This window comes from Lissotriton vulgaris, chromosome 4_1, assembly GCF_964263255.1.
Source record: "Lissotriton vulgaris chromosome 4_1, aLisVul1.2, whole genome shotgun sequence".
Classification (NCBI taxonomy): Eukaryota; Metazoa; Chordata; class Amphibia; order Caudata; family Salamandridae; genus Lissotriton; species Lissotriton vulgaris.
In genome coordinates, this window is record NC_141691.1 from 33,047,549 (window position 1) to 33,069,843 (window position 22,295).

Here is a 22,295-nt window from a genome sequence, read left to right on the forward strand (position 1 = left end):
TCCTGTGGAAAGGAACTGAGATTGAGCTAACTGATTTTTTGACTACATGGAATCTGATCAACGACCGGGTGCAATTCACTTGGAGCCTAGATAAAGAAAGCATTCACTTCTTGGATGTGAAGATCCAACGAAACTCTGGGAACTGGAACACCACTATTTTTCGAAAACCAACTGATCGAAACTCTCTCCTGCACCATCATAGCTTTCATAGGCCTGGGTTAAAACGTAATCTTCCACTTTCACAATTCATGCGCGTTAAACGCATAGTTTCTTCAGAAGATTCATGCCAGCAGGAAATCACCAACATGGTAGACAGATTCAAGACACGTGGCTATCCCCAACAAACCTTGGACGAAGCTGTCAACCGCATTGGAGCAATGAATCGTCAAAAGTTGTTACAAACTCGTGTTAAAACTGAGAATACCCGGGTGGTAGTGGTCTCCAAATGCACCATCTTGAGTAATCGATTTAAGAACATCATCTCTAAACATTGGTCCCTGCTCAGCCTCGAACCTGATTTTCAAGGAATCTTCGCACAACCACCTATGTTTGCGTACACCAGGGGACGCAACCTCAAGGAAATTTTGTCTAAACCCAGAGCACCAAGTGAATGAGAATCTTACAAAGTTCTCCGACCCTGCTACAACTGTAGCAATTGCAATAACTGCATCCAAGGTATTGTCATCAACCATCCCATGAAGGGCCATCCCATCAAATTGCGAGTAAATGCCACCTGTAACTCAGCTAATCTAATCTACATGTTGAAATGTCCCTGTGGGAAATGCTACGTTGGTCACACTGAAAGAAAAATCAGAACTCGTCTACTTGAACATAAAAGCAACATAAGAACTGGAAATATTAAATCGACAGTTGCAGCACATTTTGTTGAACATAAACATTCTGTAGCTCAGCTTAAATATCTTGTACTGGAACAAATCGCTTTTACACATAACAACAAGCATACCCTGTTAAAGAGAGAGTACTTTTGGATCCGCTATATGGCGACGATGCAGCCACATGGTCTAAATGACCAGATGGAATTCCTGTGTTACCTATGATTTACTAATCTCATGTTTATTGATTCACTGTCTCATTCATTAACTGCGTTTTTTTATATAACAGGCCCATATATTTTTGTCTGACATCATTAGCTCTTACGTTCACAATGTGCCTGTATTTATTTTCCTATTTATTTTCCTTTGTTTCAATTATGCTTTATACAACATCAACACGTGATTGTGGGATATTTTCTGACCCTTTTCGTTTTACTATGCAGTGTTCACTTCACTCTCCTTTTCCAAAATGGCGTCACTCTTTGCCTAGGCAGTCCGCTTTCTACTTGCATGCACGCGTCGCACGCCGGTACTAATTTCCTCCGGGATCAAACACTCGTGGGGTTCCCGAGATTTTGCCGATACTGTCTCTTCACAAATTGTTTGCAATGTAAGTACTCCTCACTGGGGACTTTTCTATCATTTTGGCGCACACGCCGGTTTCTTCATATGCCGTTTCTTATTATTGTGCGTTTTTCACAGATATCTTAACGCAACGAGTCACGGATGTAATCTTTCCGTGAGTATTGGATTTCACGACTCTACTTCACTTTCGGTGTTTACATTTTCTTTGACGCCTGGGTGGCTTGTCTCTATTGTCACACTGTCTTCGATCCACAGAGGGACACTATTTTTATATACTGCTTGCTACTTTTTTGCATTGTATTATGTTTGGGTAGTTTTGCTTCGGTTTACCTGGTATGATGTTGTTATGTATGAGTTGCAGCACACTGCTTGGCACATTTTATTTAGATAGAGTTTGATTTGGCATGTTTATATTTACAACCTTTCCGTTCTTCATTTAGCGCATGCGGTTAATGGCACCACAGTTTGATTGTGGTGGTGTAATCATTGTATTATGCAGGTGAATCTCAGTGATATCTTGGCATTTTCCTTTTTGTTTGTATTGCTGTCCCCTGAGGAAGGGCTAGTCATCTGCTCGAAATGCATTGGGAGGATTTATAACTGGATGACTTTTTTCGTTGGATTAAGTATATGCTTTTGTTTAGCTTTAATGAACTTTTGATCATGTATTAAATACCTAAGGAACCTCAACACAGTGTGGATTCAACCTCGATGAACTGTTTATAGACATTGGCGTCTATTTATGTGCTGTGCTACAGGGCGTCTCCTTCCCATTGGGGGGAGATTTGTATTAGTTTTGTTCTCCACGCTGTGAGGCTCAGACAGCGTACCTCCCAGGTAGCACGCCACAGACTACTACAGTGATCTAATTGCAGAGTCACCCAGCTGTGCAAGTCCTTCTCTCATTTATGCTGTCAGTGGTTGCAATTAAACAAATCCGGTGTTCACAGGGGAAGCAGTCTTTGGAAGTGAAAGCATGCAGGTTCTCCAGGGTTTTTGAGGTTGATGGCTGCATTACACACTGGGAGTTCACAGGAGCAGGTTCAATTGGAGACAGACCTTCAAGGCTGAGGCCAAGTCCGTGGGCGTCATTCTCATTGTTAGCTGGCTGTACGGCTGTTTGGTCCTTTTGATTCTTTCCTTCTTGTTGTTTCTGGATCTGAGGAGGCAAGGTTCAGTGTGCCCCTAAATACTAGATGTAGGTGTGTTACAGGTAAGTAAAGGGCAGGGACCAATGAGTCCCTTCCCTGAGGATGGTATACCCGTTATTGTGCTCCCATCAGTGGTTGGCTGGGTCCCCCATCCTCAAGATGGCAGGGACTCAGAATTGTGTTTCACCAAGCCTCCCCCACCTGAGAGTGGACTTGGCAGGAGTGGGTACATTTCTTTCCCTCACTTGTTTGTCTTGTCTGTTCTCCCACCCAAAGAGGGGGTAGAACCAGTGGCGACCAGTTGCTGAAGGCAGACAAATGGTCTGGGGAGGGTCACAAAGGCAGCATGCCTTTGAAGCTTCCCCTTCAAGAACCCTGTCCACCCTGGGGGAGGAGGCTTGGCACCTCATCCCAGGATGTCTATTGTTTCCAGCCCTAGCGAGCAGCAGGCTCTTGACTCAGGGGTCTAGAAACATGTCTGGTCGTGGCAGCTGAAAGCAGACACTCAGCCTGGACACTAGTGATGGGCTAGTTTACATGGGGCGTCTCTGAGATGCCCTCTGTGTGCATTTTTCATTAAATCCTACACTGGCATCAGTGTGGGATTAATATGCTGAGGAGTCTGATACCAAACTTCACTTTGTTCTGCTCCAGATCATGCAGCCTGCAAAGGCAGTATGTTCGTATAAAGTTACAGGGCCTCTAAGGGTTGCACAATACGTCCTGCAGCCCTTCAAGATCTACCCTGGTCACAGTGCCCCGGGTACCTGTGGTACCATTTACCAGGGTCTGACCTGTGGCCGAAGATGCCAATTGGGTTAGTTTTGGGGAAAGAACTCAGGCTCTGGGATCCTAATAGGCAGGGACCCAGGGCACACCAAGAAAAAGTGCATCAGTAGTCTGGCAGAAAGCAACAGAAACCAACTGTCCTACACACACTGCACCTATTAAATATTTAACTCTATGTGTTGTAAGTATTTGTGTCACTAGTGTTACCATTTACCTGCAGAACTACTCTCAATGACTCAACAAGATACACCAACTCCTGTGGAAACTAATGACGGGGTAAAATAGAAGGCAGACAGAAAACTAAATGAAAGCAACATAGATAGACACTAAAGAAATTATTACTTTTTCCTTTCCAGTATTTAAAACTGAAATAACAAGAAGCAGGAGATAAGGAGGCAGAAGAGATATAAGAACTTGACAATAGGGGAGAGGACCGCTGTATGTGTTTCCCATAATAGAAAACCCCGGAGCAGGAGGTCACCGGAGAACCAGGACAAGAGGGTACATATTTGAACATGCAGAGTATTTTTTTTTAGCATCCCTTCCTGCTAGGAGGAGGGGAGAATCATTGGAAACCTCAGAACCCCGGCCACAAACCCACACGGCCCGGGTTGAGACAAGAGATGCTACCAGCCCTCTCCACGTTCCTGGAGGTTGTGGCTATCCTATGTGGGTGCTTGATTTAAAAACTGGACTATGGGCAAGGGGTGTAAATAACTATCGCATCTTTGCAAAGCGATAGAGACTAGAGAAGGGGACATTATCAATATCAAGTAAAGAGCAAGAACAGAAATGTAGCATGTGGTTTCCATATTCTTTTTATAAGTTTGATTCTTGTTTCTTCTGTATGTTTCCCTCCAGTCTATGAGGGTTTGTACAATGCAAATTTCACAAGATCTGAGTAAAGATGAAAAAGGTAATAACTAAAGGTATACTGAGGAGAATCTGCATGTGATTCTGCTTTCTTTTCTGAAGGTTTGAAGAGAAATAATCAAATGTGAAGGCAAGATTCTGAGAAAAGAGCTATGCAGCCCTAAAGAGAGATTGGTTACTTACCATAATTGTTTTGTAGGGCCAATCCTGGTTGGTGCTGAATCTGCAAAGAGAAATTCAGAAGTTAAGACAACACTGCAACCTCCCATCCATACAACAGACAACATAACATTACATGTATATATGTAAAGCACCCCTGCACCCCTGGGTATCATGGCACTGAATAACAGATGTTTGTTGTTACCTAACTCAATAGTGTTCATTTTATCGACCTCAGATGGATGAAAGGCTGACCAACCAGGAATTGAACCTGTCACCATGAGGGTGAGCACAGACCGCTACAGTTTATGCATCAGTCCACAAGGCCACCCAGCCAATAGGATATAAAAATATTATCTTTGGTGACCCCAGTAATACAAGCTGCCAAGGGAAATAAAGAAAATAAGACTGTATGAAATCCCAACAGATTATCATGAAAGAAAGTGAGAATGGTGCTACAATTGGTTAATAGTGACGCCATATTGTTTAAGATAAATGGAGTTGCACATTAAGACATGTACCATCTTCATGGTGACTGTCCCTGTGAGTTGTGCAGCATTCTAGTCTGACCTGTATAACGAGCAGGAGGTATACTGAGGGAGATTCAGAAGGATGTGCCAATGATGTCTCAGCAATGTGTAGGCACACAGAGTGTGTTAGAATAGCATAAGCTAGAAGGAGTAAGGCTTGTGAATACAAAGGTATGTATGTAATGCTTGTATAGTGTGAACCTAGCTGTAAGGAAGAGTAGTGCTGGTCAGTAAATAAAAATAAAGATGCAGTCAGACTGTGATTGGAGAGACAGCTGGTTTCTAATAGATCAACTGAACATCATGATGTACGATTCAAACATAAGTGACTCTCCAGATCTTTCCTGTGTTGGAATCAAGCTTCTGATAGCTAAATTTATATTGTTCATGATCCTAGTGCATAGATTTGTGTTTACACTTCTTTGTCTCCAGCTTGATAGTGTCCAAGCTTCAGGTGCTCTTAAAGAAATTAATGATAGTGATCTTGTCAGTCAGATAGACAGCGATTTGTGCTGATGTATGCCTTCCTTCTCTAGTCTGATCTGTGCAAAATCACAGGTGTTGGAATAGCACGTCTTTACTGCCACCTCAGGATGAAAGTTGACATGGATTGTTGTTCTTAACAGGCGCGAACCTCGGGGCTTGCAGTCTGTAGATTAAAGGAGTCAGCATCAACATGCATCTAGATCACAGCATTCATTATGATCAGGATTGCCATCATTGTAGGTGGATGAAGTTATGCTAAATGATGTGAATGGCCTGGAGGATGATGTGCAGGTTCTCCAGGTGGCAACAGGGGAGACTGCAGAGCTTATACTTACATTTGTTCTTGCGTGCATGTAGGAGTTTAATAAACATAGGCATATTGTGGGTTTGTTGAAGACTACATGCTTAGTTACAAGGATGCATATTAATGTATTGACCAGTTCTGGTAGAAGAGCATTGTAGTTCATTACATGATTAGAAAGGGCCCCTCATGAAGCGGTTTTCCGGCTCTTCAATGTTCCCTTCTAGACTTCAGATGATCCTGCTAGTGCTAAGACTACATCCACCTAGGGTCAGCCCTCAGGGCTTCTCTTTTAGATCTCCCAGCCATTACTATACTTATTGCCATCTCTCCAATCCTTCATGTGGCCCTTAAACCTCCCACCAGGTTCAGAAACATATTCTGGTGTTCACAGTTCCACTTCCAATACTACACCATCTCTGCCCACTTACATTAACCACTAGAGTTCCTATCCCTGCACCACTGGCTGTTGTAAGCCACTTACATGCCCTAAATCTCCAGAACACCTCCTTTGCCAACTTCCAGTTTCATTATGTCCTATGACCGGAACCTTTAGAGGATGGCATTGGTGGTAGAACACTTATAATTTATGATCCAAATGGATCCCCAAATGCCACCTCTTCAAGCATCTACCCCAAGGTATCGCTATTTAAGAGCCCCCTCTGTCGTTGTCCCAGATACTCCTGTTTTTTTTTCAGTCCTTGTTTGCTGATGGACCAGCATTGCTGTTAAACAGAACAAGCACACATCTTGCCATTAGATGCACACAATGAGCCTAGACCTCACAAATCATGTAAAATCATCAAAGCAGAAATAATGTCTATAAGCATTAATAAACAACATATTGCAACTGGTCAAGCAAATATTTTTTAACATATATTAAAAACATACTCATTCAATCAATCAATCAATCAAAGACATTTATAGAGCGCACTACTTACCCGGAGGGTCTCAAGGCGCTTTGGTAGGGGGGGGTGCTGCTACTGCTCGAACAGCCAGGTCTTGAGCTTCTTCCCGAAGGAGAGGTGGTCTTGGGTCAGGCGCAGGTCGGTCGGGAGGCAGTTCCAGGTCTTGGCGGCCAGGTAGGAGAAGGACCTTCCTCCTGTTGTCGTTCTTCGGATGCGGGGGACGGCGGCGAGGGCGTGACTGGCTGATCGGAGGTGGCGTTTGGGAGCGTAGAAGTTGATGCGGTTGTTGAGGTAGCTCGGGCCTTGATCGTGTAGGGCTTTGTGTGCGTGGGTGAGGAGACGGAAGGTGATTCTTTTGTTGACGGGGAGCCAATGCAGGTCTCTCAGATGTCCGGAGATGTGGCTGTTTCGTGGGATGTCGAGGATGAGTCTGGCTGAGGTGTTCTGGATCCGCTGGAGTCTCTTCTGGAGCTTGGCGGTGGTTCCGGCGTAGAGGGCGTTGCCGTAGTCCAGTCGGCTGGTGACGAGGACTCATTATTCGTTGCTCATCTTTATTTAGTGATATCAAGAGATTTAGAATAATTTGACTGTGGAACACAACATGTGCATGTTCTAGACTTGAACTTCTGATTAAGAGTGGGCGTAAAATCAGTTTTGTTCGTGAAATTTGAGGATTTTTGGCAATTTTGCGGTCTGCGAATCCCATAAATTTGCCCAAAAATCCACAAATTCGCAAGCTGCGAATTATTTTGCTTGGTCGCGCTTGAAAAATACAATATTGCCTGCGCCGCGTTGACTTACAGTGATTCTGAGTCCGCCGAGTTGTTTTTCTCCCGGTTTGCGTGTGCTGCACCATTTTGGGTCTTGCTGCGTGATCGCGCAAGAGTTTTTCAACCGCGAGTAACTCATCGCGGCCCGCCATCTTGCATAGTCACTCGTATATGTAATCACTCATCATATGTACTCATTCATCTATATATCCTGTTACACATGTACACTCATACATATAGTAACTCACACACATACTCACACATGCAAATAAAGCTTCAAACATCCATTTACTTGCATATACAGGTATGCACACACCACTACACTTACTTCTACAGAAACGTACACATACACACTCTCTTAAACAATCACTTATAGAAACACATAGTTATTTATACAGGAACTCTTCCAATCTCTCACTGTCATATAAACTCACATATATACATCAATACTCACATATACTAGTTTAAAACATATGTACTTACTCATAAAGACACTATTGAGGCATTCATTCACTCACTAACACACCCATACACACACTCATCCACCCATAGAGTCCTAAACACATGCTGTCTTCAAAACACATACAAACAGTGAGTCAGTCATTCATGCATTTATGCGCTAAGAAATATCCCCCACCAAACCATACAATCATACTGATACTCAAAAAAACAACTAAAAACCGCCATACAAACTCATGTAGCTACTCACCAACCCATGCAGACACTTATACACAAAGTGAGACACTTATACAGATATTTAAATATTTAAACATTACTCGCTAATACATGTATTCACTAAGATACACTTAAAAAGTCAGGTATACAATCAATTTTACAAAAAAAAAATGTAGACACCTATTTACCCATTTATTCTTCCATTGACCTTGAAATATACATATATAAAAATATTTACACACAAGACACACATTCACTGGATGATGTCATCAGTGATGTCATCAGTGATGGCATTAGAGATGTCATCAGTGATGTCATGAGTGATGTCACTGACCATGTCATGAGTGATGTAATATGTGACAAAGTCAACAGTGGATTGCGGGCACGCAAGTTATAGTTAGCTGATCTAACTATAACAGGGGAATTTCAATGGTTTTGTATGAGTGAAATGTCCAGCTAACTATAACATATGTGAAACCTATGTTTTTTTCTGTGAATATATATATATATATATATATATATATATATATATATATATATATATTCACTGAAAAAACCAAAGGTTATAGACCATATATAGTTAGGAATTCGCATTTAAAAAACCTTACTTTACTCATACAAAACCATTGAAATTCCATATATAGTTAGTTGCACTAACTATATATCGCGCACCCGCAATCCACTGCTGATCATGTCACATATTACATCATTAATGACATGGTCAGTGACATCACTGATGACATCACTGATGACATCTCAAATGACATCACTGATGACATCACTGATGACAACATCCAGTGACTGTATGTTTCTGTAAAGTTAAAATATGTCTTACATATTGAAGAATGAGTGGATGTATAAGTGTCTGGATGAAGGATTTAGTAGGTGCCTGACTGACTGTATGAGAGAGTGATTAAATGTGTCTCACTGAGTGCATGGGTTAGTGACTAAACTGTCTTAATTTGTGCATCATTATGTCTGTTGTTCTGTACACTGCTGCATGTGTTGATCAGTAGCTATATGAGTAACTATATGGTTATTGATTGGTTGCCCAAGTATTTGTATGGGAGACTGAGTGTGTGTGTGGGGGTGGCTGGGAGGTGTATGACTCTGTGCATAGATGTGTGAGCAGTTGATTCACTAGATGTATGGGTTCAAAAGTGCATGTGGAAACAGCTGTATGGGTGGTTGACTATCTGCATGAGTGTATTGGTGAGTGAATGGATTTCTCAGTGCTACATGTCAAAGTAAGTACATATGTAAAACACAGTACATGTGAGAGTTGACATATATAAATAACTGTGCATAAGAGCCAGTGAATGTGTGAGTGGCTGTATGGATCATTGTGAACTTGTATCAGGGATTTGTGTTAGTATATGTTTGAATACGTAAGGTGTGCATAACTGTATAGTTGAGAAAATGGAGGTGTGATTGATTCTTTGCATGACTGACTAGGTGTGTGAGTAACTCCATGGATAAGTGACAGTCTGTAAGTGTCTGTTTACACTGATTGTATCTAAGGTTATATTAGAGTCGGAAGAGGTTCATCGTATTATCACATGAATGATATCATCAGTGACTTGATCAGTAATGTCAAATGAGATGTCATCAGTGATGTCATCAGTGATGTCATTTGAGATGTCATCAGTGATGTCATCAGTGATGTCACTGACCATGTCATGAATGATGTAATATGTGACATCATCAGCAGTGGATTGCGGGTGCGCGATATATAGTTAGTGCAACTAACTATATATGGAATTTCAATGGTTTTGTGTGAGTAAAGTAAGGTTTTTCAAATGTGAATTCCTAACTATATATGGTCTATAACCTATGGTTTTTTCAGTGAATTTTCAAGGTTTTGTAAATGCTAATTCCTAACTATATATGGTCTATAAGCTATGGTTTTTTCATTGAATTTCAATGGTTTTTAAATGCTAATATCTGTAGCTGTAAAATGTATTCTTCTTTAAATCTTAAAATATATTTTACATGTTTTTTATACAATTTTTTTTTTAAATTTTTTTATGTTTCGCTCCCAGTCCGCGAACCGGTCAGCTTCCCGTTAGCTCAATTTAAAGCCGCGGCTCGGTCCGCGAACCGGTAAACGTTCCTTTAGCGTAACGGTTACGTTAGCATGACGTTTTGCGTTGTCGCGTAATACGTCATTGGACGCGCCAAGTTAGCGGACCCGGAAGCGGACCGGAAAGCGGAGCAAAGCGCGAAACGTAAACACAGCAGGTCATGTGACTCGATAATAACACTTTTCATTGGTTCATTTCACTTTTGGTTTCCTAATGATGTAATACTAGGTCATGTGATCTAAAATTAACACTTTTCATTGGTTTAGAACTTTTGTTTTTCCCAAATGATGAAAACCCCTCCTTCTTTCCTCACTCTGACTTTCATCTTGGTGAGAGAAAGACCCTTTTTCATTGTTCACAAATGGCTTCAGTAGTTGCTTCAGCTAGTGTACCCCCACTACCACCTCCACCTCCTCATGGGAAGAAAGGACCACCTGCTCAAGTTTTCATAGAAGAAGAGGAAGATCAAGAAGAGGAGGAAGAGCAGGAAGAGCCTGAGTTTTTGCCAGAGGAGCCCAGGAGGTACAATAGAAAAGAAAACTACATCTGGCAATTTTTCAAATTTCCTGAAGGGCAAAAAAAAGTCAATGCCAGAAATGTGTTTTGCCGTATTTGCGACGAACGACTTTCAAGGGGGACTGACAAGAAATACTCCTTCGGAAATTACACAATGCACAGGCATATGAGTAGATGGCACCCAAACAATTATAGTGCTGCCCAACTTCGCGATGAACAGCAAAATCCCCCGGCAATGGTGAGAAGATCTGTTGTCCAAGAAGTATCGGGACCAGAGGCGAGGGAGGTGGTCCCGAACATTCAAATGGACTTTGGGGAAGTAAAGCAAGTGTGCGTGCGGTGCAACCAATTAATTTGCTATAGAGAAAGTAGCATTACTCTTATAGTGAAAGCTATCCAAAATCATGTTTGCCCGAAACGCCCCAAAAAATAAATTATTTTTTTCGTTGCTCCTGTTGAGCCCTTTTCAATGAATCATTTTTGTTTCCCCCCTCCCCCCCAAAAAACAAAAAAATTACAAAATGTTCAGAAAATACAAAAAAAAATATAAAAAATGTTCAGAAAAATAATAAAAAAAATTTAAAACAAAAAAAAACAAAAAAAAAGTTATTTTCAGAACTACCTCCCCATTATAAAAAAAATTGGTAGAATTTTTGAAACTCTGCCAACCTCTATTTCTTTTAGTTCGCTCCCAGTTCGCACTCCGGTACGCGAACCGGGAGCGATCCAAAAAAAATTTTTTAAAAAAAGAACAGTAAGTATAAGGGATGGAAACAGACAGTTATGTTACAAGAAAGACAGCTATAGGGAGTAAAGAAAAGATACTGTTACCCGCAATCCACTTCTGATCATGTTACATATTACATCATTCTTAACATGGTCAGTGACATCATCAGCAGTGGATTGCGAGTAACAGTATCTTTTGTTTACTTCCTATAGCTTTCTTTCTTGTAACATAACTGTCTGTTTCCTACCCTTATACTTACTGTTCTTGTTTTAAATTTTTTTTTGAGATCATTCAGAAACAGTAACATTAATAGAGACAGAATGAGTGAATAAGAATGAAGAAGTATGAGAAGAGAGGGACTGAGAAATATACTGGAAGGAGTAGAATAATTAAGTAATAGAGAAAGGAATGAGGGAAGTAGCAAACGCAGGAAAGTAAGGATTAAAGAAATGAAGCAGTAGAACTAATAGATGTTAAATGTGATAGATTAAATGATTGATTCAGGATGACGATAAGGTGTGTCCTCTCCAAAAGTTTGTTTAAGGTGAGGCCTACTCAGGGTTGCATATCAAATTTATGCTTGTTGAAGAATACAGAGGAGATAATACATGTGAAGGCCTACCATTGAAGTAAAACATGTCCACTTCACTCTTGAACAACGGCTAGACCTCTTCTGTTTCCATAGACAGACCTAAACTTCATCTGCACAATGTCATTTGTAAACTTAGAATACACAAGTACTGTAATTGAAAAACGTGGAGTTTCTTTTGCTCATTTCACAATCACATCACCTGTGTTGCCTTTGCTTAGGTATCTCATATTGCAGATGTAGTCCAGCATATGAAACAGAACGCAGAAGTGCAGCAGTGTATGCATTAATACATGTGAAAGCCTACCAATGAAGTAAGTCATGTCCACTTATTACATCATTCATGACATAGTCAGTGACATCATCAGCAGTGGATTGCGGGTAAAAAGAGTAGAAAACATTTACCTTATAATTCTTGTTAACTTTTTCAAATATTTTTTCATACTTTCAATCTGTAAAAGAGAGAACAAACATTTCAAAAATATTAAAACATGTATTTAAAAATTTGAAAAGACAAGGGAAAAGGTTGAAGAAGAAACAGTTTTTCAACAACTTTGACATTTACAGAAGCCTCTGCTGCTCTACGTCCCCTACACAATCCTAAAGATATATATTTTAAACAAACAGTATCTTGATGCTGATGAAGTGAGGCCTATTTTGGAACATGGTGCATCTTTTGCACTGCTGATGTCTCACAATAGTGATGCAATAGCAGCGCAAAAAAGATGTAAAGCCATCATAAAATTGTGTCTAACATTTTAAATGATTGTTTCAGGATGCAAATAAGATGTGTCCTTTCAAGAGGTTTCTTTAAGGTGAGGCCTATTCAGTTTTCAAAAAAAAACAGTACCCAGAAGTGCAGCACTGTAAGCATTAACTTTGACACTTACAGAAGCCTCAGTTTCTCCATATCTACCTCACATTTCTAAATGTATATCTTAAGTATAAAAAGTAAAACATTAATTATACATGTTAAATGGTTTATTTTTGCTGTTCTCAGAATGTATCAAATTTCACTTAAATCAGTGACTTGAAGGTATTCATCATGTAACAGCGGGGAAAAAAAAACACAATCAAAATGATTGTGTTTAAAAAACCCATACAACCTAAGAAATCTGAATTCAAAACTCCTTAAAATTAACTTACTTTCCATAACGTCGAAGGATGTCCTATGAACAGCGTACACTCTGTTGTGCTATAAATATTTTCAGCCCGCCACTTTCTGAAAGAAAACCTCCATCGTTTTGAAAAATATGTTACATACAATAAAAGACTTCTCACATTCTACCACATGTTTCCACTTGGCCAAATCATTTTGCAGCGTTTTTCAACTCTTGTAATTCTTATAATGAAATCCCGTCATTTTCTATTTTCGCAACTTTCAAAAAGAAAACATTTAAGATTACTTTCACAATCCTGGACTACTAATATCTTACCCTTCTTTCTCACTCATGTTCTCCTTTTCCTATGACACTGATACTGCTTACTATGAAGCAGACTTAATTGCATCAGGTTTATATAGTTGGATTTTTAAATTGACATTATAATTAAAAGTTTTGGACCAATAATCTAGACAGCATTGCAGACTTACATTCCCTCTACTTCATGAACCTTTTGCAATTCCTCAGAGGAAATCCCGAGATTCTTTCCTTAAAATTTTGGTTTTCAAAACACCGGCAAGAATTTTTAAGGTCAAACAGCAATTTTTTTTTGAAAGTTACAACAGAATCGTTGCAGAATGACCAGCCGTTTCTAGACTTTAAATAAGCTGTGTAATGTCCTGATGTTGTTGAAGGACCATCGTGATAGATAATTGCTACAGTTACAAAAGTCCTTCCTGATATTGACAGCTGAGAAGCAACAACATTTTTTATTAAAGTTGACAATTTTGATCCATCAGGCCTACATCGTTGGATCATTAAAATGACATACTGGCCATATCTTTGTATAAATAATGTTGACATCATTTCAGATTTACATTGGCTACACTCCATGTTGTGATCAGCTGCATTTACTAGCTTATTAAAGGAGACTGATTTACTGTCTGGCAAAGTTAAATATATAAATCTTTCTGAGTCTACACTAGTAGTCAGTCAGTCAAAATACTCTTTATTCGATTTTTGTTAAAATCATAAAAGGCACAATGCAAATACAAATACAATTTTTTAAAAACATCACTTGATCTCATTACAAAAGTGTTCTGCTTAATGATTTCATTTCATCAGATTGTTACACAAAAGTACCAAAATTTACAAATCTATTTACAAATATTAAAAATGTTCCTTTAAAAACAAATTTGTGTTAAAACAGGTCTATCTGGGGTAGTCTTTTCTTCCTAGATCTAAATGCAGCGGTTAGATAGCAAGCAACACTAAACATGGTGTGAGTATCTGCTAACATTTGGAGGGAGATTAAGGCTGGCCTTATTTGAGTAAAGCCCGCCGCTTTCAAGACAGGGAATAGATATTTTTTCCTTTCACTGCTATAAAAGTCACAAAAAAATATAAAATGAAGGGTGTCTTGAACTGAAAATTGATCACATCCACATGGCGGACCATCTTCAGGTTTTGACCACACCGGGAAGTTTCCTAGGGAGTAATGAATTAAGTTCATCCTGAATTTAGTTAGTAGGAGTCTGTGAAGAGGATTAGTCACAACTTTTAGATATGGTTCCAAGGTGGGCAAAGTCGTTAAAACAATATGTGCCCTCACCATGGGTTTCCTCAATTCCAGCTCTTCTCTATCCATACGAGCCCTCTCCAGAAACATCTGCTTAATCCATCTGACATCCTCCCTCCTGATGTTGGTTGGGTCGTTAAAAAGTTCCGGTCTCCCCAGCATTAGTAATGTAGTTTTAATATATTTTAGCCAGGGAATTCTCATGGCGTTATCCCTTGCAATGACGTCCTTAAGGATAGCATGGTTTAGCGTTAGCTCGGGATTCAGCCATGTTTTGGCCCAGAAAAGGAGGGGGGGTAATTTTAATTTATCAGAGATATATGGTAAACCTATTTCCTCATGGATAGAGAAGGTGGGTGTGGAATCAGGGACAGATAAAATGTTCCTAATAATACCATTTTCTACCCTCTGTATTTTTGCCGTCTCTGCGTAACCCCAGATCGCAGATCCATACATAGCGATTGGTACGCACTTACTGTTGTATATTTTAATCACCGCCTCCATTGGTTTGGCTCCCAATCTTTTTGTAAAGGCCAGCAGGGCTGATGAAGATCGTGCTAAGCTAAGACTCTTTGCTTTGATCTGGGGGACCCAGGACCCTCTTTGGTCAAAAAGGACTCCCAGGTAAGGAAAAACTGGGACCCTAGAAAGTATCTCCCCTTTACAAATAAAAGATTTTGTCTGCAACATATTTACTCTACGACCAATAATCATAGTGTGGGACTTGGAAACGTTGATTTTCAAGTCTAGATTCTCCATAAAGGAGCCAAAGCGGTCCAGAAGAATCTGTAGGCTAATCCCTGTTTGTGCTATTAGGACGGCATCGTCCGCGTATAGGAGGGCTGGAATCTGGGCTCCTCCTACACGGGGAACATCAGCCAGTCCTGTTTCTAGGTATTTCCCCAGACCGTTTATATAAATAGTATTTGAATTTGAATTTTTAACATATTTGTAGAGCGCGCTTATACCGAGACGGTTTCATGGCGCTAGGTAGCATTGATTCAGTGGACAGGGACAGAGACTAGACTGCAAGGGATCTGGAGAACAGGAAGGTCTTGAGATGTTTGCGGAATTCCGCATAGGAGGTAGAGGCTCTGAGGGCAGAAGGGAGAGAGTTCCAAAAAGATGGAGCTAGGACCGCAAATCTTGTCCCTCCGGACCTCTTCTTCCTGAAGCGGGGAATTGTCAGGAGGGCCTGGTGAGATGAGCGGAGCTCTCTGGCCGGAAGGTAGGGTGAAATGACATCACAGAGGAAGGCAGGGGCAGTCCCTGACCTAGCCTGATAAGTCATGCAGCCCAGCTTGAAGAGAGCCCTCTCCTTCACCGGTAGCCAATGCAAAGATTGTAGCAGCGGGGTAGCATGGTGAAATTTAGGGAGTCCGTAAATCAGGCGGGCAGCCTGATTTTGAATCTGTTGAAGGCGACGGATCAGGTAGTCTGGGGCGCCATTGTAGACCACATTCCCATAGTCAAGGCGCGATAGCACCATGGCCATGAGGATAAGCTTAAGGGCGGGAACAGAAAAAAAGCGGGACACCTTGCGGATAGTGCGAAGTGAAAAGAAACAGGAGGACACCACTGAGTGAACCTGCGTGTGAAGGGAAAGCTGGGAATTGATGAAGATGCCCAGGGTTTTGACCTTTGGAACTGGGAGGGGAGGGGAACCAAGTGAGTCTGGCCAAAAAGACGGGGACCAGAGACTGCAACCACTCCCGGTCAAAACCAGTTCGGTTTTGTCGGGATTTAGTTTAAGGTGGTTGCAGTTCATCCAATCTTGGATGAAGAGCATCACCCTCTGGAAGTTCTGAGCAGAGGAGGGAGAATGGGAAAGGTTAAAAATAAGTTGGAGGTCGTCGGCGTAATTGAACACCGAGACCTCCATCTGCTGTAAAGAAAAGATAAGGGGTGAGATGTATAAATTAAATAGCAGGGGGGACAAAGAGGAGCCCTGGGGAACGCCGCATGTCACTCTACGAGGAGGGGTAGCAAAGTCGGCCAGATGGACAGCCTGCTCCCTGTCCGTTAGGAAGGACCGGAGCCAGGCGTGAGCCGTGCCCCCAATGCCCGCCGCCTCGACACGGGTCAGCAGGATGTCATGGTCCACCGTGTCGAACGCGGCAGACAGATCTAAGAGGACCAGGGCCTGGGGGAGGCAGATGTCAATGCCCTCCCTCAGTTTGTCCATCACCGAAACTACCACCTTCTCGGTTGAGTGCAGCGGGCGAAAACCTGCCTGACAGGAGGAGAGGCGGCCAGTGGACTCCACAAAGGAGCTCAGGGTCGCGGTAATATGAGCCTCTGAGACCTTTGCTAAGTAAGGGAGAAGGGAAATGGGACGATAGTTAGCGGGCAGAGATGGATCGGCCCCTGCCTTTTTCAGAATTGGAATGATGACTGCTGATTTATGGGCGTTTGGGACAGTGCCAGTTGTAAGGGAGTGGTTAATTAATGTGAGTGGAGGGGAATAACAGCTGGAGAAGATCTCTTTCAGGGCAAAAGCCGGGCCGATGTCCTGGGGTGAGCCCGATTTTACCCGGGCCAGTAAGGGGAGAAGGGTTTCTCGTGTCAAAAGGGGAAGCTGAGTGAGGAGTGGAGCAGCGGGAGGCGGGGGAGCAGTGGACGGTGCCGGGAGTGAGGGAGGGATGTTGGCTTTAATGAGGGCTACCTTCTCGATAAAGAAGGAGTTGAGGGAATTGCAGAGTGATTGAGACGGAGGAATTTTAGGAATCACCCTGTCGGAGGCAGCGAGCTCGTGTACCGTGGCGAAAATTTCCTTAGATTGATTTTCCGCTGCCAGAATTCTGCCAGAAAAGTACTCAGTTTTAGCTTTTAGTATGTCCCTTTTGTAATCATTGAGTACCAGGCAGTACTTTGCTCTAAGAAGGGGGCAGTAGGTGCGTCGCCAAGCTCGTTCTGCTCTGCGCGCCGCCAACTTCTTGTCCCTGAGGAAGGGAGTGAACCACCTGTTGGCGGCGTGAGCGCGTTTAATAGCCACTCTCTTAAGGGGAACAAGGCTGTTGCATGTCTTTAACAGCCAGTTGTTGATGGCTGTGAGCTGAGTGGGGAGAGATAGATCATTAAGCTCAGGGCTGGATGCCGCCAGGGAGGAGCAGACATCAGGAAGATCAGCCTTGTCCCACTTTCTGACCCAGATGTTTTTGGGCAAAGGAGGTTTAGGCGGCTGTCCGAGGTTTAATGCAAAGGAGATAAGGGAGTGGTCTGACCAGGGACAGGGCGAAATGATTGGAGAGTTGGTGGGGATATTGAGGGTCCATATTTGGTCAAGCTGATGACCTTGGATGTGGGTTGGTGTAGCGAGCTGGGGGAGGAAGTTAAGACTAACAAGCAGGGCTGTAAACTCCTTGGATCTGGCGTCCTCCGACGGGTCATTAGGCCAATAGTTTAGATCTCCGAGAACCAGGACTGCTGAATTGTTCACTACTAAAGTGGCCAACAGGTCCTCAATGGAAGTGAGAAATTGAGGAGTGGACTGAGGGGGACGATAGATGAGCACACAGGTCAAGGGAACCCCAAATGAGGTGGAACGGACTACTAGACAGTCTACAGCGGGGATAGGGGAGGAAGGTAGTGTCTGGAAGTGAAAATCAGTGCGGGTTATCAGGGCGACACCTCCTCCTGTCTTTCCCCCAGAGCGATCCATTCTAATGGCCGAGTAGGACGGGGGCAGCATGGCTAGAAGGCTCGGGAGGGAATCATCCCTGAACCAAGTTTCCGTGAGAAACAGTAGGTCGGGATGACGAGAGTCGAGCAGGTGGAATAGCTCAAGCTGATGCCCGACTGCAGACCTGGTGTTGAGAAGGATCGCGGTGGTGGTATGCTGGGGGCTACCTGGGGTACACGGAGGGGTGTCATCGGGAGAGGGTGTCTGATGAGCAAGGGGTGGTGGAGCAAGAGAACGCTGATGTAATAACAGGTCAGGACGTGGATATGCAGAGGGAAAGCTGCATAGCCCAAGAGAGGTGATGCGCTCTAGCACTAGAGAGGATGGAGGACGCAAGTGCCAGAGGGAGAGCAAGGCCGCCGGGGGGTAACTGATGAGTGGTGGAGCAAAGTGGCGGGCCCCTAGCCCCGGCCAGCCGCGGACGGGCGCAGACGGGCTTAACTCAGGCGCAACTCCGGCGCGCCTTCGTCGCGCCCGCTGCGCTCGTCCGCTGCGCTGACACATACTGCCCGTATAAGTAGGGAGTAGCGTGGGGGGAGTGGCTACCAGGTCAACTCGGCTTTCAACCCAAGCCAAGATGGCGCCCGCGATCGAGGGAACCCCTCGCCCAGCCCACAGCAAGCTCCAGAGCCCCTGAAAACGTAAGTACGGGTTAAATACAACCTGTTAACTTTGAGCACAGGGGTTAGATGAATAAAATACAAGTAACAGTAAAAAAATAATGCAGCAACTCGTAATCAGTAGCGCATGAAGTTAAAAGCGGAAACTGTGTCCACAGCTCCTCGGCAGTGCCAGGTAAGACCCACTGCCACTGGGTCAGTTGCTATCACCTTGCCGGGGGCCGGGACTTCAGCTAAGTAGGGAGCAGCGTGGGGGGAGTGGCTACCAGGTCAACTCGGCTTTCAACCCAAGCCAAGATGGCGCCCGCGATCGAGGGAACCCCTCGCCCAGCCCACAGCAAGCTCCAGAGCCCCTGAAAACGTAAGTACGGGTTAAATACAACCTGTTAACTTTGAGCACAGAGGTTAGATGAATAAAATACAAGTAACAGTAAAAAAATAATGCAGCAACTCGTAATCAGTAGCGCATGAAGTTAAAAGCGGAAACTGTGTCCACAGCTCCTCGGCAGTGCCAGGTAAGACCCACTGCCACTGGGTCAGTTGCTATCACCTTGCCGGGGGCCGGGACTTCAGCTAAGTAGGGAGCAGCGTGGGGGGAGTGGCTACCAGGTCAACTCGGCTTTCAACCCAAGCCAAGATGGCGCCCGCGATCGAGGGAACCCCTCGCCCAGCCCACAGCAAGCTCCAGAGCCCCTGAAAACGTAAGTACGGGTTAAATACAACCTGTTAACTTTGAGCACAGGGGTTAGATGAATAAAATACAAGTAACAGTAAAAAAATAATGCAGCAACTCGTAATCAGTAGCGCATGAAGTTAAAAGCGGAAACTGTGTCCACAGCTCCTCGGCAGTGCCAGGTAAGACCCACTGCCACTGGGTCAGTTGCTAAAAAGAAGGGGGGCCAGGATGCAACCCTGGCGCACCCCTTTTTCAGATTTAAAACTTTCTGTGCACCTTCCATCCCTGGTGACTCTTATTTTTGCGTTGAGATCTTGGTGTAACCTTGCCATAAATGCCACCAAGGGTTCCTCTATACCTAGCTCTAGTAGAATAGTCCATAACTTACTCCTATTCACCAGGTCGAAGGCCGAGGAGAGGTCCATAAAGGCCAAGTAAACTGACCCCTCCCCGGCCACCGTATACCTGGAGACTAAAAGGTGGAGATTGGAGCATTGTTCCAACGTCCCCCTATTCTCACGAAAGCCGTATTGAATGTTCGAGAGTCCCCCATTCAGTTCTAAATTTTCCCTTAGTTGAACCAAAAGGACTCTACCTAAGATTTTAAAAATGGAGTCGATAAGGGAAATTGGGCGGTAACACCCAGGGTCCTCCCGATTTCCTTTCTTAAAGATGGGAACTATTATGGATGTTGCCCAAGTTTGAGGTAGGAATCCTTCGGTTGCTGCTCTAAACACTCTGGTCAGTACTTTGCTCCAGAGTACTGGGCAATATTTAAAAAAGTCTGCCGGGACACCATCAGGGCCTGGTGCCTTGTTTTTTGTGGTATCCATAATGGCTTTAAGGACCTCCTCTTCCGTAAATACCACTGTTGCTGCACAGTGAACCACCTCAGTAGTACTTGGGCAGTCTAATGGTTCACCCCCATAAATATTGCTAAAATGCTGTACCCATCTCTCATCGGGAATTACACAATCTGTATTCAGATTGTTCTCCCCTGTAAAAAAGGAGTGGTTAATGATTTCCCAGAACTGTTTAATATTTTTTAGAACATCTACATTAAGTAGATCATTCCATGCATTGTTCTTGATCTCATTTTTCCTTGCCCTCACATTGGCTTTATAGGCCCGTCTCAGGTGAGAAATTAATTCTTTATCCCTATCCTTGGCCTTAAGGGCCAGTTTCAATTCTCTATGTGCCCTTGAGCATTTGCTGTCAAACCATTTGTGGGGCTTTGTGGGGTACTTGGATTTGGGTTTTGTAAGATCCCTGACGGTTTGTGCACAAATACAATTAAAAGCTGTAACAACCTGAAGGTTTGAGGCAGTTTGATCTAGACAAGTTTCTATCGGTTCCTCAATTTTAGGAAGTAAGGTTTCCATAAACCTTTCCTCCATGGCCATACCCCATCTGAGCCGTCTGCCCTGGTCACTGGGCACCGCCAAGGCGCAAACCTGGGGTTGGTCCACCTGTCTGCGCCATACGTCACTCCAGTGTATTTCAGTTGACAGAGGGTTATGATCACTATGGGGTGAGACAGTAACTTTATAGTCTCTTGTCTTTGAAATTAAGCCTACGGACATAAATATGTAATCAATTATCGACCCCTTAGTTGTACCTTTAAAGGTGGGGACCTTCTCATTAGTAGCAGTTTTGTATGATTCATATATATTAAAATTGGCACACAATAGGTCAAGTGACTCCCCCATTTTGGTGTGTTCGAAGTGAGGAATGCAGACTCCGGCAGGAGGATCTGCATCTAGTGATTGACAGGGCAATTGACATTTGTGGCTATTAAAATCACCCATTAAAAAAATTTCGAAAGGAGTATGTGAATTTTGACTGTATTTGTTTATCAAGTTCACCAAACAATGCAAGTGTTCAAATTCATTTGGTCCACCCCAGGCGTTATAAAAATTAATTACTAGTATAATACAGCTCGGGGAGACTGTCCATTCTATTGCTAGGATGTTTGGAGAACCTGAATTCAGTAGGTTAAAAGTTCCTGCTAAATCTAAAGAAAAAAGTGTAATAAGCCCCCCTTTTGCTCTCCCCGCGTTACTAGAACTAGCGGGTATTATGAAACTTAGGAAGCCATCTAGGGAAAAGGAAAGTGAAGTGTCCCACGTTTCTTGCAGAGCTATGACCTTATTTTTAGAAATGTATTGAATCCAAGTGGGGTCCGATCTTTTAGCTCTTATTCCTGCAACGTTCCAGGTCATGAATGTGCATGGTAGGGAAGTGACCCTCTCAGGCTTGGCTATTATAGGTAATGTTAAGGGTGTAGGTAGTCAATCGTTTATGTTCAAATCACTTAGGGGATTAAAGCGATTAACCAGGTCCATAATAGGGCCTGTGTTATGGAACGTTGATGAATTTCGACTCGCTTTCCTAGTTACAGTTTGCCACCCATTAGCTGCTGGGACCATATTTGGGGGGGCCATCCTGTGTGAGTTGAAGTGGGGCTGTGGGGGATAAAAGAAGCCTAATGGGACCGCCCTGAGGCTGTCGTTTTCCTTAATATCTGATCCATCCCAGAACAGGGTACTCGGGCAATGGTCATTATTGAAGTTTATCACCACACAGTCACCTTTCACATTTTTAGCCCGTTTTCCTACCCATCCTACCCTTCTTGCAGCTATGATGCTAGAGGATGTATTTG